At 33.5% G+C, this 19,230-nt stretch overlaps 1 long non-coding RNA gene across 2 annotated transcripts in view; it reads right to left on the bottom strand.

Annotated features, from left to right (window-relative positions):
• The window catches only part of LOC118145116 (uncharacterized), a 96,012-nt gene that overhangs the window by 55,619 nt on the left and 21,163 nt on the right, over positions 1 to 19,230 (bottom strand). Inside the window, exons 4-5 of one of the 2 annotated variants that reach the window (XR_013521648.1) lie at positions 14,820 to 14,961; positions 6,170 to 6,582 (exon numbers count right to left, since the gene is read on the bottom strand). This is a non-coding gene — a long non-coding RNA (uncharacterized LOC118145116). Of the gene's footprint in view, positions 1 to 6,169; positions 6,583 to 14,819; positions 14,962 to 19,230 lie in introns of those variants that run through there. The other variant, XR_004730286.2, reaches the window with a different exon arrangement.

The following is a 19,230-nucleotide window of genomic DNA, read 5'->3' on the forward strand; positions in this document are numbered from 1 at the left end:
CCCAGCTACTCAGGAGGCTGAGGCAGGAGAATTGCTTGAACCCAGGAGGTGGAGGTTGTGGAGAGCCGAGATTGCACCATTGCACTCCAGCCTGGGTAACAAGAGCAAAACTCCATCTCAAAAAAAAAAAATTAAAAATACAGTTATGAAAACCCCTCATTTTCAACCAATATAATAAAATTATATTACCACCAATAATTTTACATATATGTTCATAGCATCTATATTCATAATAAAAAATGGAAAATCATGTTTATCAATATTTATATAAAAAATGTAGTATACTCGTCAGCAATATAAAGAAAAAAATTCAGGCATAGAAAAACATAAAAGAATCCCAAAAGCATTATGCTAACCAAAAGAAAATAAGGATAAAATAAAACATGTTTTATGATTTCATTAATATGAATTCCTAGAACAGTTAAAGCTAATTCATAATAACATACATGAAATCTGTTTGGTCCTGCTTAATGCGTAATGGTGGATTGAGGCCTGGGGAATGAAAGAAAAGGTCTTTACCTTGATTTGCTTGGTGACTATACAGGTATACTTATTTGTCAAAACTCAGAAAACAGTATATTTAAAACATTTTCATTGTATTGTACATAAGGTATATATTAATAGAGTTGATTTTTCTCAAAGTATTATGCATATAATAACTTTCTTTCAAACATCTCTAAATAAGTATACCATGTATTGAGGCACCATTATGTTTCAGGCAGTATTCTAAGAAAGTATACTATGTTCTCAATTTACACTTTAGAGAGACAATCAGTAAATTTGCATAAAAGTGAAATGAAGTATGATGATGATTTGATAGAGTTCTATTTCCTGAGGCAGCAGAAAACCGAAGTCACGTGAGATGAAAAGGTTTTTATGAGATCCTATGTATAACAGAATTGTTTGTGACTGCATTTTCAGAGATCAACAGTAAATAAGGGAGAAGACAACTATAGAGACTAAGGAAGAATATGAATATGTACAAAGGAACAGAATTTTAGATTCATGCATACCTAGGAAACTAAAAGAAATTCATTACAGTTTGCAGAAGCAAGGAACTGTGAAGCTGAAAGAGCTGTAGGAAACATATGCAACTGTTTTAAAAGTAATTAACATCATATATGTATTTCATTTTCCTTTTACATTATATATAATGTATGTAATATGTATGTATTATATACATCATATTATATATTATATAACATTTATCATAGACATTATATTACATACCTATATATTATATAGGTTATATAATATAATATACATATATTATATTATATAGATAATATATAGTATAGAATATATATATTAGTTGTATATAATATATACATCATATTATATTCACATATATATTCCATTTTCCTTTTATATTATATATAATGCATGTAATGTGTTATATACATATTACATATGTAATATGTATGTATATACAATATGAAAAAGTCAAATGGAATAAATTATAGAAAATAAAATCTCAAGTTAATAGATAATAAAAAAAGTTGACCAAAATCATTTGACACTCTCAAATAATATAAAAATATTGACTCTATAAAACACAATTCCCAAGTAACTCCTGGTGCTAGACTGGGCTTAGAGCCAGTGAACAAAGGTGGCATGTGACCTAGGGAGACACTAACTGGCATGGCTAAAAGATGGCTTGTGTCATTCCTCCCCAGCCATAGGCAGTGCAGGTTTTATCAAGAAAGTGACTTCTACTTTAGGCTTAAGATGAAGTGATTGAAGAGTAAAGAAGACTTTGTCTTTCATCTTGACTACCAGCTCACAGTAGGATAGGGCACTGGGCAGAGTGGTAAGAAGACCCCCATTCCAGGCCGAAGTGGGTGACATTTCTAGACACATACTAAACCAAAAAAAAAATGCTACCCTGAAGGGAAGAACCCAGTCCTGTTTGGATTCATCATGAGCCCTTGGTTCCTGAATAACCACCATGATGCCCAAAGAATATGGCATAGGCCTTGGGGTCTCTGACATGCTGGTTTCAGGGGAGACTCAGCATATACCCAGCTGTGGTGGTTATGGTGAAAGATGTATTCTGTTTGGGAAAAGCAGAGGGAAAAGTAAAGGAGACTTTGTTTTGAATCCTAGGTACCAGCTCAGCCTCAGTGAAGTAGACCAATAAGTAGAATCTTGGGGTCTCTGAATCCAGGAATAGGCATTTCTGGACCTTCACTGGGATAGAAAGAATCCCATTTTTCTAAAGGGTGAGGTTCAGGCCTGGCAGCATTCACCACAAGCTGACAGAAGAGCCCTTGGGCCAGTCATCTCCTTGGCTGCCTCTCAGAGTGGCTTGAGCAGGATAATTGTGTCTGGGACCTGGGTGACAGCTCATTAATCCCACAGCATTGAGGAAGCATCCAAGACTGGGGCTGAATCCCCCAGGCCTTGTTCTCACCCAGGGCCCCAGCCAGCGTGAGTCCCATTACCAGGGACTGGGGTGGGGAGATATGGGGGCACCTTGGGCTTTAACTGAATATCAGTGTTGGAATGGCAGAACACCCCATGGACCAGTGGTAATGATGGCCACAGGGAGAGGACCTCATTCTTGTGGTAAGAACAGGGAAGAGTGGGAAGGACTTTCTATTGTGATTTGAGTGTCAGTTTAGCCACAGTAGAATAGAACACCAGGTAAATTGTTAAGGTTTGTGAATTCAATCCCTGGCTTTCAAATAGCGTAGCTGGACATGTCTGGGACCTAGGCGAGTTCACCACCCTGAAGGTAAAGGCCTTGGGCATGGCGCAGTGCTGTACTGGCTTCAGGTCTGACCTAGGTCAGTTCCAGTTGTAGCAGCTACAGTGGTGTTTGCATCACCACACCCAAGGTTTCAGGTGGCTCACCACTGGGGGGGGGGTGGGGAGAGAGAGAGAGAGAGAGAGAGACTCTATATGTTTGAGAGAAAGGGAAAAGAACAGCATCTCTGCATGGTAATCCAAAGAATTCTTGCAGATCTTATTCAAGACCACCAGGGTGGTAACTCTAGGAGTCTGCCAAATTATGTTATTGATGCTGGGGCTAAACTTCCTTTAAGTCCTTGAAAGCCTTCCTAAGAAGAACAGACATAAACAAGCTCATACTGTGGATACTACAATAAATACCTAACTCGTTAATGCTCAGGCAAGAAAGAACATTTGCAAATATCACCAACATCAAGGAAAGTATAACCTCGCCAAATGAACTAAATAAGGCACCAGGTACCAATCTTGGAAAAACAGAAATACAGGACCTTTCAGACAGAGAATTCAAAATAGCTGTTTTAAGAAACTCAAATTCAAGATAACACAGACAGGGAATTAAGAATTCTATCAGATAAACTTAACAAAAAATTAAAATAATTAAAAGATTTAAGAAAAAATTATGGAGCTAAAAATGTAACTGACATGTTGAAAAATGCATTAAAGTCTCCTTATAGGAGAATTAAGCAGAAAGATTAATTAGTGAACTACAAGACAGGCTATTTAAAAATACACAATCAGAGGTGAAAAAAGAAGAAAGTAAGAATATATCAGATAAAATAGATTTTAAGAAATGGCATATAAGAAGAAATAAAGACAGCTATTATATAATGATAAAATACTCAATTTAGCAATAGCATATAACAATTTTAATTACATATGCACCCATCACTAGAGCATTCAGATATATAAAGCAAATATAAAGCAAAGCTAAAAAGATTTTACATTCCAATAAATGTAAAAAGAGAGATACATTCCAATACAATAATGTCTGGAGGCTTCAATACCCTACTTTCAGCACTGGACAGATATTCCAGACAGAGAATCAGCAAAGAAACCTCAGACTTTGTCTACACTGTAGTCCAAATGGGTCTAATACATATAGAGAATACTTTAGCCAACGGCTGCAGAATACACATTTTTCTCCTCAGCACATGGATTATTCTCAAGAATAGGCTATATATTAGGTCATAAAACAAGTCTTAAAATATTCAAAAAATTTGAAATAATACCAAACATCTTCTTTGACCATAGTAAAGTAAAATTACAAATCAACAAGAGGAATTTTAAAAACTATACAAATACAGGAAAATTAAATAATGTGCTTCTGAATGACCAATTGGTTAATGAAGAAAATAAAGAGAAAATTGAAAAATTTCTTAAATTAATGGTAATGGAAACAATTAAAAAATCTATTGGATACAACAAAAGCAGTAATAAGGGAAAAACTGATAGCTATAAGTGCCTACATCAAAAAAGAAGAACTCCCAATAAATAACCTAATTATACATCTTCAAGGACTGAAAAAGCAAGAGTAAATCAAACCCAAATTTAGTAGAAGAAAAGATATAATAAAGACCATCACAGAAATAAATGAATTTGAAATGAAGAAAACAGTACAAAAGGTCAATGAAATAAAAAGTTGGATTTTTGGAAAGATAAACAGAATTGACAAATCTTTAGCCAGACTAAGAAAAAAGGTGAGAAGACCCAAATAAAAGTAATCAGAAATGAAAAAGGAGACATTACATTTGACACTGCAGAAATTCAAAAAATCATTTGATGCTACTATGAGCAACCGTACTCCAATAAATGGGAAAACCTATAAAAAGTGAGAAATTTACTAGACACATAAAACCTACCAAAACTGAACCATAAAGAAATCGAAAACTTCAACAGGGATCCCCAACTCCTGGGCCATGAACCAGTACCAGCTGGTGGCTGGTTAGGAGCCAGGCCTTACAGAAGGAAGTGAGCAGCAGGCAAACAAGTGAAGCTGTTTGTGTTTACAGCTGTGCCCCATCACTTGCATTCCTGCCTGACTGACACCTTTGTCAGATCAATGGTATCATTAGATTCTGATAGGAGCATGTACCTTATTGTGAATGGCAAAGGATTTAAGTTGTGTGTTCCTTAGAAGACTCTAATACCTGATGATCCCAGGTGGAGCTGAGGCGGTGATGCTAGTGCTAGGGAGCAGCTGCAAATACACATTAACATTAGCAGAGAGGTTTGACTGCACAGAAACATAATAAACCAATTGCTTGCAGACTCAAATCAAAACCCATCAGTGGGTGGTGAGTGACAATTAAGCTGCATCCAGTGGCAGGCTTTATAGTGGCAAGTGAGTTGATGTACTTCAACTGTACAGCTGCATCTGGTGGTAGGCTTTAAGTCAGAATCTGACTCTTATTTTATTTTTGTATAGTGCATCCATTATTTTATTATACTACGTCCAGATGTGCCTCTTTCCTGCATTGTCGACTTGTCTTAGTCACAGTTTTTGTATCTTCACAAGCTAATCCTAGCCAAAGTGAGTAAAAAAAGAGATGCCACTGGAGAGCTTCTTTGGACTGGGCAAAAGTCACAACGATGAGACAGAAGAATACTTTAACACTGCCAACAGAAAGAAAGCTGTGTTTAAAAGAAAATGCTAAGTACTACTTAAATTATAGGTTCTTTGCAACTGGTGATTCATATTCTATAAGCCCACTTTGTTAAATATGTGATGACCTGCTATCCAACGGCCATGAAACCTTCAAAACTGCTTTACCACATGGAGACAAAGCACTTTATATTAAAAGACAAGGCCTTGAAGTTTTTTAAAAAACATAAACACAAGAAACAGAAGCATTACTCACATTTTATATCAGTGAAGTTATCACTTCATCAAATTTGTCTGCATTGAGAACATCATTCTTAATGGCTAACCTAATTGCTAAAGCTAGGAAGCCCATTACTATTGGTGAGGTGTTAATTCTCCCTGTGCTAAGGACATTTGTAGTGAACTCTCAGGGGAGGCTGCAGTTCAAAAGGTGACTCGTGTTCCTCTTTTGGCTAGCAGCGTAAATAGATGAATTGATGAAATAGCAGATGATACTGAAGCACAATTGCTAGAGGGGATTAATGAGTCATTGTGATAAGCAATCCAGGTTGACAAGTCTACTGACATTGACAACAAGGCAGCAATGCATGTTTTTGTGAGGTACAGTTTTCAAGATGATGTTTAGCAATGAAGGTAAGTTTCAAAAATAAGAAAAAGACAAAAATCTATTTGTACAATTACTCTCATCATAGTCAAAAATGGAGAAGCCTTAGAGTATTAAATGGAGTATTAAAAAGGAGAGATTAGGTAAGCATGAACCATATTAAGAAAAGTTTTATATGTAGTATGTAAGAAAAGTGTTCTTTCTGGTTTCCTTCCTCTTCTTTATTCCCAGCCCATCTCTTCATCCTCCTCTTCCTTTTGTCCCTAGGTTGCTAAATTTCCTTGTTGAGAGTGATTGGGGTGAACTTCTAAAATAGGACTCGTGAGCCAAGTCTTAAAAGGAAAGCATCAGAGGGAGCATAAGTTAGAAACATGGAAATGTTAATGGTAAAGTCTGAAAGAAATAGGAGAAAAAAGCCAACATTTGATAAAACTGGACTGTGGGAGTTCAGTGTGTTTTTTCCTAACATTTTCTATGCACTTTTCAATTTCTTTTGTTAGTTATTCTCATACCTGTTTTCCTCTTCTCTGCTGTGTTTTTCGAATGCTGAGCCTCACTGAAATATCTTTTCAATTCTCTTACTTGTTGGCCTTTGTTTGGGTGAGACATCATTTCATCTTATCTGAAAAGATCAGAGGATGGGAAAAGGAACATTTCTTTCCTACTCATTTTGTTAGTGCCTCTTATCCTAGATAGACTCTACCACAGGTTACAACTTCACTTAGTAATGGTAACACACTTTCTTCCTTTACCCCTTCACCATAGGGATAATTGCTTCTGGCTATTGCTGGTGTCTGGGTGCATTACCATCTCTTGTTTTTCTTTCATTTTGACCTTGCATCTGAGTAATACCTTTATTAAAGTCTCCTTATTTGAATGCTTGGTGTTAAATTATGATTCCTCCTAGGACCTGGAGTCATGCATTATTTTCAGTGACTATTAAAATTTCTTGCTAACATTAATAAACTTGAATATTAAGAGATCACATTGAAGACCTAGTTGGCTGTTACTCATGAATCTGTAGTGATTCAGGTTGTGCACATTGATATAAAATGTAAATGCTTCTAACAAAAAAATCCATAAAAATATTAGCTCACTGCTACTCTAGCTTAAATAGTTCTACTGTTTTACCTTTACTAAAATAAATATAGACTAGTTTTATCTGATGTTCCAGAATGAGAAGACGCAAATGCAACAAGATTTCGTTAACTGATACACTATGTATTGAGAAATTAGAAGCTAGAAAAAATTTGATTTTAAAATAACAAACATAATTTTTATTAGATTATTCAAGTTCCACATGCATCAAGGATTAGCTCCAGTGGGAAAAGCCTAAATCTTGGGAGGCGGAGGCAGGAGAATTGCTTGAACCCAGGAGGCGGAGATTGCAGTGAGCCGAGAATGCACCACTGCACTCCAGCCTGATGTCTGGCAACAGAGCAAGACTGTGTCTCAAAGAAAAAAAAAAAAAAGAAGAAAGAAAGAAAGAAAAAGAAAAATGGAATGTCTCTCTTTGAACCACTTTCTATCAAAGTCATTATACAGAATACGTCAGTTCAAACAGCACCTGAAGGGCAGATTCAGAAGAGCCTGAAGTTCATCAGAATTGCTAAGGAAGCAAATGAAACATGACTCAGAGGATCCATCACCCCTGTTGGTACAGTAATGGAATTTATGGCATATATGGTGCATAATCACTGAAGCACAGTTTCAGCAAAACTGGTCATGTACCTCTTTCTCCATTGCTAACTGGCTCCCTAAATCTCTGTTCTCAAATCACCAGAAGAAATCCCCTGTTCTCACACTCTCTACTTCTGCCATATTTTTCCCCCTCACTCCTTTCCAACAAAATAAAATAATAATAAGAAAGAGGTCTGTAAATTTATCTGGTTCTGATGCACACATTTGGCACTATGCAATTTTCAAGTCTATTTGTTATTTATTCTATATTATGAAATAATCATTGTGTTCTTTGATTATAATTTTTAGTTTCACCAGATATGTCAAATGAGATTTAAAAAATGTGCAGTACATTACTTAAATTGTCAAAATGGATTCAGAGGTTTTATATTTCCTCAGAATGGTCAGGTTGTAAAGAGTATCAAAATGTTTAATACTATTTTAGAATAGTGTTAAAAATATAATATAATTTGGGTTAGAATTTCTTGTTAATATTGAGAATTTCATCACCTAATATTCTGAATTAATTGGAATTAATTTTAAACAATTTATAATTATGTTTTAATAATTCTTCATTGGTATTAAATACAAATAGTCTGGATAAAGGTCAACCTTTTCAATTACGTATAACTCAAAAATGTTGTTCATATGCTAAAACTTATTTATAGTTTTACTAACATAAAATATTATTTATTCTAGGATACAGATTTTATTGGAAACATTAAGCTTTTTGCATATAATTTGATATCCAAAATGCTGTATAGCTCTAGTGAGAATTGGCATGAACTCAGGAAATTGCATTTTAGCATTCGTCTTGTTTATTGTCCCACCATAGCTTGATTCTCTTCATAATGATGCCTTAGCTGAAAAGAATATAGCATGAAACTATCTAAAAACCATGAAATTCTCAAAAATATGCTTTTAAATATATATATTTTTAGTATAAAAGCATCTAAACCATATTTCAAAGCAATTCCATTTATTCCAGTGAACTGTATCTTTTTGATGAATGATGCTTTGAAGCCAAATTATGAAGAATATATAAAGAAAAATTTACTGTGAATAGATTTAAAAATCTATTTATCTTTGTGGAAAACATATGTATTTAGTGTAGGAAGCCATGAATTAATTGTAGAGATAACTAGGACTTCTTATAGGCAAATAGGTTTGGATTAATTATATTCTTTCTGAACCAGTGACGATTTTAAATTGGATATCAATTACTGAAAACATAGGCTCGAATAATACTATTAGTAGTATTATCTTAAACAATGAGCATTATTTATTATTTTGATTTAAATATTCAGAAGTTAATTTCAGTATTATGAAATATAAAAATGATATGCATACATTACAAAATAATATTTATTTTCCTTTTTTATTATTCTACATAATACCTTAAACTAAAACAATAGCTTAATAATTGCTTACAACGTTTTACTTTTGGATGGTATATAAGCACCTTTTACTTAATTTTCTAGGAATAATATGTTTTGATTGTTTAAATTATGTACAAACAAATTTAGAAACCACAATATGAAAAGAAGTCATCAAACTCACTCAAAATAATTAAAATCTTCCTTTAAACAAAGGTTAAAAATGAACTTATACTATTTCAACAACAAATAAGTGGGAAAATGGAATTTCAAAAAAGCTCAATTATTAGCATTATTTTTCTATATTATTTGTATCTAATAATTTAATACTTTGTCTACTTAAATAAATTCTTTGTTATTATCAGGGAAATAACATATATTGAGCTTCATGAAATAAATTATTCTTGAAAACTGTTTGCAAAAACCCTACAGAACCACCATGATACAAAACTATTAGGCCTTTTGGAATATGCTATTTTAGAATATATGATATATGAGAAAATACAAATAATTTTTATATGACAGATTAATTAAACTTCACTGGAACTATTTACATTTTTCCCATGGAAATTATTCTTTAACTTACTTATCTAATTTCATTCCCAGAATATTATTCCTAAAAGAGATCCACTCTTATAAGAGTTTCATACTATCTGTTTGGTTTTTAAAGTATGAATAGGAGAACAGAAATATCAATATTTCTTGGGCCTCGTTAGAAATGCAAATCTTCAGCCCCCTGCCAAACATCTGAATTAGAATTTCCAGGTGTGGGCCCTAGAAAATTAAGAAATCTGTGTTTTAGCAACATTTTCAGGTGACTTTGAGAAGTACTATTCTTAGCTACATTTGAACCAAGGTCAAGTGTTTCAGTGCAGCACTAATGTCAACAGTTGGCAGTTTATGCACTCACTCTTAAAACCTCTCTTTCTCAAAGAAAGACTACATGCTTTGGATGTCGCAAAGGTGATAGTCCAGTTATTGTGATTATTGTCACATAAAATTTATACACAGGGCCTTGATAGAGTGTGTTACAGTTTATTTGTGCCTGTAGTCCCAGCTACTACTCTGGAGGATGAGGCAGGAGAATCCCTTGAACCCGGGAGGTGGAGGTTGCAGTGAGCTGAGATCATGCCACTGAACTCCAGCCTGGGCAACAGAGTGAAACTCTGGGGAAAGAAAGATAGAAAGAAAGAAAAAAAGACAGACTTTAAAAATAACTTGAAAAGTTTTTAAACTTGATTTTCTACTTTATATTTATTAATTCATGTGGCATCTAAAATATAATGCTAAGTATATTTAAAATAAATTTTATTACATATTATAAAGGCTCTTACATTTCACATATCTAGTTAACATGTCCAGAGCAGTTGGCTTATATGCTTGTAATATATATGATATATAAGTCTTCTGAAATTCCCCTCTCAAGAAATATTTTACAGAATTAATAGGTGATATAGTTCTGAAATATATTCAGAACTTAATCAAAATTGAGTTTTACTAGTTGTGAGAGAAGAATATAGATAGAATTATAAAATTCAAATGAATAATTAATAGCATTTGTTAAGTTAATTCAATAAGAATCTAGCTTAGGACATTTATTCTAATTGAAAACAAAACATGAGTCTTTACGGATTTACAATACTGATGGAAATGACAGTTTTTATATTACATTATTACAGCCATCAAGTCGAGTATAACTTTCAGAGCTCCTGGTTCCAAAATTTGTGATAGTTAAATCATGTAGTTATACACACACACACGCCTAAAGATTTTATCAAACTAGTCTGTAAGCATTTATCTATACTTCAAGAAACTCAAGCTAATCTCACACACTTGAGTAATAATACTATGTGGATTTAAGTCCAAAGATTTATAGAAACATTATGGAGTTGAACACAAAATAAGTAGACTAGAGATTTACAATAACATTAATCAGTCAATGATATGGATGACAAAAAGTGTCATTTTTTTTTGCATCTTTGCTCTTCCTTCCAACAACACAAACAAGTTTAACCATAAGATCTAATTAAACTTCCGTACAGCAAAAGAAACAATTATTAGAGTGAACCAGAAACCAACAGAATGGGAAAAAATTTTTGCAGTCTACCCATCTGACAAAAGGCTAATATCTGGAATCTACAAAGAACTAAAACAGATTTACATGAAAAGAACAAACAAACCCATTTAAAAGGGGCAAAGGATATAGACAGACACTTTTCAAAAGAAGACATTTATGAGGCTAACAAACATATGAAAAAATGCTCATCATCACTAGTCATTAGAGAAATGCAAATCAAAACCACATTGAGATACGATATCATGCCACTTAGAATGGTGATCACTAAAAAATCTGGAGACAATAGATGCTGGAGATAGGATGTGGAGAAATAAGAATGCTTTTACAGTGTTGGTGGGAGTGTAAATTAGTTCAACCATTGTGGAAGACAGTGTGGTGATTCCTCAAGGACCTAGAAATAGAAATTCCATTTGACCCAGCAATCCCATTACTGAGTATATATCCAAAGGATTATAAATCATTCTATTATAAAGACACACGCACATGTATGTTCATTGCTGCACTGTTTACAATAGCAAAGACCTGGAACCAACCCAAATGCCCATCGATGATAGAATGGACAAGGAAAACATGGCACATATACACCACAGAATACTATGCAGCCATAAAAAAGGATAAGTTTGTGTCCTTTGTAGGGACATGGATGAATCTGGAAACCATCATTCTCAGCAAACTGACACAAGAACAGAAAATCAAACTGCATGTTCTCACTCATAGGCGGGTGTTGAACAATGGTCACAGGGAAGGGAGCATCACAAACTGGGGTCTGTTGGTGGAGGAGAGGGGAGGGACAGCAGGGGTTGGGGAGGCTGGGGAGGGATAACATGGGGAGAAATACCAGATATAGATGATGGGGCTGATGGAGGCAGCAAACCACATTGCCATGTATGTAACTATGCAACAATCCTGCATGATTAGCAAATGTACCCCAGAACCTAAAGTACAATAAAATATATATACATATATATATATAAAGAAAAACACCAAATTTTAATAGAAATACCCTGTATACAATACCTAATTTGTATTTATCAAAACTCCCAAAGTCATTATAAACAAGGAAAATCAAAGTAAGTGCAACAGCTAAAAGTGTCACATGACATGATTCTGTGAAGAAGGATGTCAGTAATTTGACAGGGATAGTGTCAAATTTGTGAATTGCTTTGGATAGTATGGCCATTTTTACGATATTGATTCTTCCAATCCATAAGCATGGAAATTTTTTTTCATTTATTTGTATTATCTCTGATTTTGTTTTGTGTTTTCCTTGTAGAGATTATTCATCTCTTTGGTTAGCTATACACCTACATATTTCATTTTCTTTGTGGCTGTTGTAAGTGGGATTGTGTTCTTAATTTCACTCTCAGCCTGGATTTTGGCGTATGGAAATGCTACTGACTTTTGTACATTGATTCTGTATCCTCAAACTTTACTAAGGAAATGTATCAGTTTTAGGAGCTTTCTGTTACAGACTTTAGAAAATCTAGTTATACAATCCTAACATCAGTGAAGAGAGGTAGTTAACTTATTTTCCTATTTGAATGCCTTTCTAAATGTAACATGATATCCTGGAACAGGAAGAGGTCATTAAAGTCAAACTTTTTTTTAAAATATGTACTTTTGTTAATAATAATACATCAGCATTGGTTTATTAATTGTAATGAATGTGCCATATTTATGTTAGATGTTAATAAGAGAAAACTCAATGTGAGGTGTATGGAAACTTTTTAGGCTATTTGCTCCATTTTTATGTAAATGTAAAAGTATTCTCAAATTAAAGTTTATTTTTAAGTGGCACTGCATTATGAGATGTTATATTTGGTGTGAAATACTAAATGTTACATCCTAAATTCTGACTGGGCATGGTGGGTTACACATTTAATCCCAGCACTTTGGGAGGCTGAGACCACAGGTTTACTTGAACTTTGGAGTTTGAGACCAACCTAGGCAACATAGGGACACCTTATCTCTAAAAAATATAAAAATAAATTAACCAGGTATGGTGGTGTGCACCTGATATCCTAGCTACTTGGAAGGCTGAGGCTGGAAGATGGCTTGAGCCCTAAAGATGGAGACTGCAGTGAGCTGTGATTATTGCATTGCACCCTAGCCTAGGTGACAGAGCAACATATGCTACCTCACAAAAAGAATTAAAAAAGCTAAATTCTGACTATAAACACAAGTTTCTCTTTGGTTTTACAAAGCTTTTACTTTTGAAATATGAAGCCGTATGAAGCAATTCTTTTTGCATCCATCATGACCATTTTACAGATATGCCACCACGTATTAGTTATTCTGATGAAGTGATAAAAAACAAAGCTTAAGACATCCTATTACATAATCTTATTTTGCTTTGGCTTTTTTTTTTGGCGTATTTTCTTGTTTTGTAATCTTATTGTAAAGGACAAAAAGTCAAGAACAGATGAACTGCTAACAAATCACAAAATGTGTCATATGTCAACACACTAAGTTCAATAGTTGGTTATCAGCTATTCTCTCTGGATTGTTTTTCCACCCATAAATGAACTTTCATTTTACACTTGATTCACAACTCCTGAAGTGATTCAACCCTTAGGCATGCTGCTTTTATTAATAACACAATAATCTGGTTGGAGAAGAGAAGGATATTTCTTTATTTGAAAGGGAATGAAATATATCTGCAAACCTACATGTGTTAAGTTGACATTAAAGGTTGAAAGAAACATATTTTTAAGTCATATGTACATATTTTTAAGTCAACATAACATATGTACATATTTTTAAGTCCATATAACTTATGTACATATTTTTAAGTCAAATGATTCTGTAGTCATTACTTGTTATTTGGTCAGTAAAGAATATCACATAACACCATAATTATACAGTTGAATTTTTCTAAACTTTTAATTTTGTTTTCAGGACTTTGATATCAACATATTTGTAAGATTGCAATTTTTTCCAGACATTTTCCTTATTTTTGTTTTCTCCTTGGGGTAAGGCTCATTTCATTGCCTTAGGTGTTTGAAATGCTGATCTGAAACTCCAGCATAATGAAAAGAAGAAATCATATAGGGAAAAGTTGATAGCTGCTGGCATTGTGCAGTGTTCCATTATAACAAGCCTACAAATCTTTAATGCTAAATTTATGAATGTGTTCTTATAGAGGCATGCAATTATTAAAAACTATCTACCTACCAGTAAGTTGTAAAGGAAAGACTAAAGATTAAGGGTCAGAAAACCTAAACGTTATTTAAAATTTTGTAACCTTAGTCATTTGACCTCTCTGGATACTACTAGTACCCTTGTATGTAAAATGAAAGGGCAGCAAAACGTCATCTCTAAATAACAAATATATTTAACTTCAAAAAATACTGCCCGAAAACATGCCAATATCAGAGACAAAACACAAGCAGTGATTTTTTCAAAAGAAATACGGACTTTTCACAATTTATATCACATAAGAAATAAGGGAATTACAACAGGTGTTGGTTCTGAGGGCCTTGCCTGAGGGTTTCAGATAAACTTATCTAATGACAAACAAGATATCAACTGTCTGAAAAACAGATTTGAAAACATGCTGGGTCTGATAACCAAATATTCAAAGTAAAACAGATTATAAATAAAAAAGACTTCAAATAAATCATAAATAAATTAATTCTGGATGTGTTAGACAGCTTCCAAGATTTTCACCAATGATTTTCATTGAAAATCATTTTATTCCAATGATTTTCACCTCATGGTACTCACCCCTTTAGGTATTCCTCTCCCACATTAAATAGGGTCCACCTGTGTAGTCCATAGTATCTTGCAGAAGTAATGATGGGTGACTTTGAGGCTGGGTTATAAAAGACATGACAGTCCGGCCTTGTTTTCTCCTGGATCACTCATCCTAAAGGAAGACAGAAGCAAAGTCATGAGGACAGTCAGGCAGCCCTCTGGAAAATTTTATGTGGAAAACAACCCTGGCATCTCAGTAGGAACTCCTTGGAAGCAGATCTTGCAGTCCTGGTTAAGCCTTCAGATGACTGAAACCTTAGTAGCTATCTCCACTTTAATTTCATGAGAGATCTTGGGACAGAACTGCCCATCCAAACTGTTTCCAGATTTACACCTATAGAAACTGTACCTTCAGGCAACATGATCTTGGACTTTCCTGCATCCAAGACTGTGAGAAATAAATTTGCTTCATATAAGCCACCCAGATTATATTCTGTTATAGCACTTGAACAGACCAATAAAGCAGCAATAAATAGTCAATGTTTTAGTTATAGGAGCTACTGAGATTGAATTTCTTCACAGAAGTTAAAAAGCATAGAAAGACTCTAGTAAAAAAATGCAATTACTGTGCCTTCTTGATTATATCTGCAGGGTGAAAAAACTGAGACAATTATCAGGGTAATGTAAGTTTGAATTATTAGATTTTTTTCATAATAAAAATTTCTGGACATAAATATTTATCATTTTATTTTAATTTTTCACACACTTCACACTTCCCACTAACAATTGAGTAATTACTCTATTTTCTATAAATGCTACCTAATAGTAATAATCAATATCACTATCTTAGTCTTAATACTTCAGCAAACACAATTCTTCACCAGAATGTAGTCACCAGAGATTAAATGAAACATATTCTCTCTTGTTAATTATTGTAACTTGAGAAACAAGTATGCTCTACTTTTTCCCCAAGATATATATGTATATATATATTTTTATTTAGTGAACTTATTTATTTGATGATAGATATTTTATTAAATATATAAAATATATTTTAATGAATTAATTAAATGATTAAATATATAAATGAATGAAAACATCACTTTGCTATTATTGAATAAAAATTGTTTCAAAACAAAACTGTAGAATATTTTCTTTAGATACTTCATACCCTGGAGAGAGAGAGACAGAGAGAGAGAGACAGAGAGAGAGAGAAACAGAGAAGGAGAAACAAGAAAAATACACACACAGAGAGACAGACAGAAATGAAATACTTTTAGGAATAAATAAATAATTTTTATATGTAGAGATATTTCATTTGTAGAGAAATTATTAGCTGCTTAACTTTAACTTGCCTCTACTACAAATGAGAAAAAGAATAATATTCTGGTTTGCTAACACTTGCATATAAATTATAGTTGTAATTGTAATTGCTCTACAGATAAAGGTGGCCAGATGAGCATGAAAACTGGTAGTGATTTGGGATATATAAGAAAATATAATTATATTTATACCTTAGCTACTTACCTTAGTTCAAGAAAAGTCTAAAGTATATAGATTATAGGAAAGTTGCTATAGTTTCTTCTAGTTGTTTCTTTCTTTTAAATGACCTCCTTTTGTGTCCAGATTCTTTACTCTTTCCTTATTTGTAATTTATAACTGAATAATATTTTGGTGATTTTCATAATGCTTTAGATTAAATGTTTAATCCAATTTTTAGACCCATTTTTCCTAAAGATCTTTATAACTTTGCTATCACAAGGATCTATGCAAACACAATTTCAGATAGCAGTGCTAAGGTATGGGACCAGTTCTGGAAATTAAAGACCTATCACCTTAACGTTGGTTATGACAATCAAATAAAAAAAAACCTTTGGAAAAAAATACATTAATATCTCATTTTCCTGGTAAAATTAAATGATGTTTTTTTATATATATTCTTGGACAATTTCAGAAAAGTTGTCTAAGTAGGTTTTCAATTAAGTTATCTTAAAACTGGAGTCCAAATTACATGCTATGTTAGAACAATTATAAGTACATGTAGTAAATCTAAAAATAATATACTATTCAGTTAATGACAATACAATTGATCCTTGTAGTTTATTTCTTTTATTTATTTAGTGGTGGATTATATTCTTGAATAGTCATCTTGTTTTATGTTGAAGTCTAATAACTATCAAGTTTTCCATTCTTTATCCTGTAAAACTCAGAATGCTGGGAATTTCTTTACTTTTTTCATTACTTGGTGGTTACCTCTCTTCTCCATCATCCTTTATTGTGAAATGAGCCTATTTTCATTGCTCTCATTTTTCTTCTTTCTGAATGTGGTATAGCATTTCTATTAGTCCCTACAGTCTATAAATGTTACCAACAAGAACAAGATAAGTACTGAAAGCAAAGTATACTTTGTGTCTAAAAGATCTTATAAGCATATTAGCTTATTTCACTGGGCTTAATGGTTTTCTTGTTTCAGCCTAGAAATAAGCCTATACGCCCAGAAAGTTATGACTATTTAAATACTTACAATTATGGAAGTAAGGAACAGCAAATTTGAAATAGCCCAATCCATTCAGCAATGCATGTTGAGACTCTGTTACGTGCCAAATAGTGTTCTGGCCCCTTGAAATACATAGGAACCAAAATAGGAAAAGTACCTGCATTAATGGAGCTCCACATTCTAAGAGATAATAGGAAATAAGCAAATTATTTGGAGAAATATGGATAATATGAAGACGATAAACCATTTGGAAAGTGTTCATGTTCTGTATTGTGGTCAGGGGAGATCCAAATAAGGTGAAATTTGAATAGAGACTTGAAATAAATAATAGAGTAGAATGTATATTGCATGAGGGAAAATGGTTGAAGTAAGAGAATAATAATGGTAAAAGTCATAAAACGGGAGCGTGCTTGGCTTTTTCTAGAAATAGCAAGGCAGTCAGAGCATCTGGAGCAGAGTGAGCAAAAAAAGTAGGGTGGCAGACACAGTGAGGGTGGAATGGAGGAGCCAGACTAAGTCGCAGCAAGTCTTAGTCTTGTATTAATGGGCTGGAGAGAAAGCCAGGGGAAGCATGAGAAGAGGAATGGCATCCTTGGCACTGTATTAAATGATTCCTCTGAATTTTGCATTGATAATAGATTTTAGGAAGCAAAACTAGAAGCAGAGAAACCTGTTAGAAGGCAAGTACAATATATCAGCTAAGAAGAGATGGTGGTGCCACTGTACATGTTTTCAGAGAAAGAAGTAAAAATAGTTACACTCTGAATATTTTTAAAATACACAATTATATTTTCTGAGTATCTAGAAGGAAAAAGATGGAGAAGGCTGCAAAAATTTTCTTTTCTAAAAAGACAATAGGATTTAGGTTTTGAACATGTCAAGTTTAAAAGGCACATTCATGTAGAAGAGTAAGCACTTAAGTACATGCATTTTGAACTTTGGAGAGAGGTTCTAGGAAGAAATGTAAAATGTTAAGATGAGAAAAACTATAGCACGTTAGTAAGCTTGAGGGTGCTATCCAACAAAGAGGTAAGAATTCATAATGTAGATGGAAAAGAACTACTGAGGCTATGCCTTTGAGTAGGAAAGAAAGAATGGGATCCAGTAAGCAAGAGGAAAAGTTGATTTAAGGTCTAAGATTTTAGATCCTTAGTAACAGGACAAATAAAAACAGAACATACGGGCACAAAAACCAGAAGCAAGTGACAGGATATGCATGGTGGGAGGAATTCACTCAGGCTTCCTTTGATTGCATCTAGTATTTGCAGTGGTACAAGAAGCAAGGTCTTCATTCATGACGAGGGAAGGATTATTCTAGGCTTGAAGCGAGAGAAAGAGTTGAATTCAGGAGAAAGAAATTGCGAACTATATTAGCCTTTTAAAAATGCACTTAAGAGATAACTTGAAGTTAATAGTACAGAATTCTTAGATTAGGAGAGGAAAGATGCTTCTCTTTTTTTACTCTCCTAGTAGAGTAAAAATATACAACATGTCAGATGAAGTATGCCACTGCAATTTTGATGATTGAATAGATCGAGCTGTTTCAAGGATAAAATTGTCACATGTACATTCCACACAGACTGCGATAAAATAAATGTCTTATCCCAAAAGATCACTAGGACCTTTGTAAGTTTTGAGACCTTGATAGACAAAATCTAGGACACAAAAACAAAAGGCTTCTCCTAAGAGAGAAGGATGGTTTTGAAATTCCAAGGAACTAAAGGTATATTCTCTCTTTGGAAATAAGGATAAATAAAGGTGTGGTTCAAAATTTTCTGGTAGCCTACAAAAACTCTTGGTATGATAATGTAAGTTATATCTTTTATAAATCAACAATTTTTATGAGAAGATTTAGGCTATAGTTCCTTTAAATATAATTTAACCAATTTCATAGGAACTTTTGCAGTATGGTCCAAAGATAGAAGACAACATTTTCTAGCTTAA

This window comes from Callithrix jacchus, chromosome 8 (assembly GCF_049354715.1).
Source record: "Callithrix jacchus isolate 240 chromosome 8, calJac240_pri, whole genome shotgun sequence".
Taxonomy (NCBI): domain Eukaryota; kingdom Metazoa; phylum Chordata; class Mammalia; order Primates; family Cebidae; genus Callithrix; species Callithrix jacchus.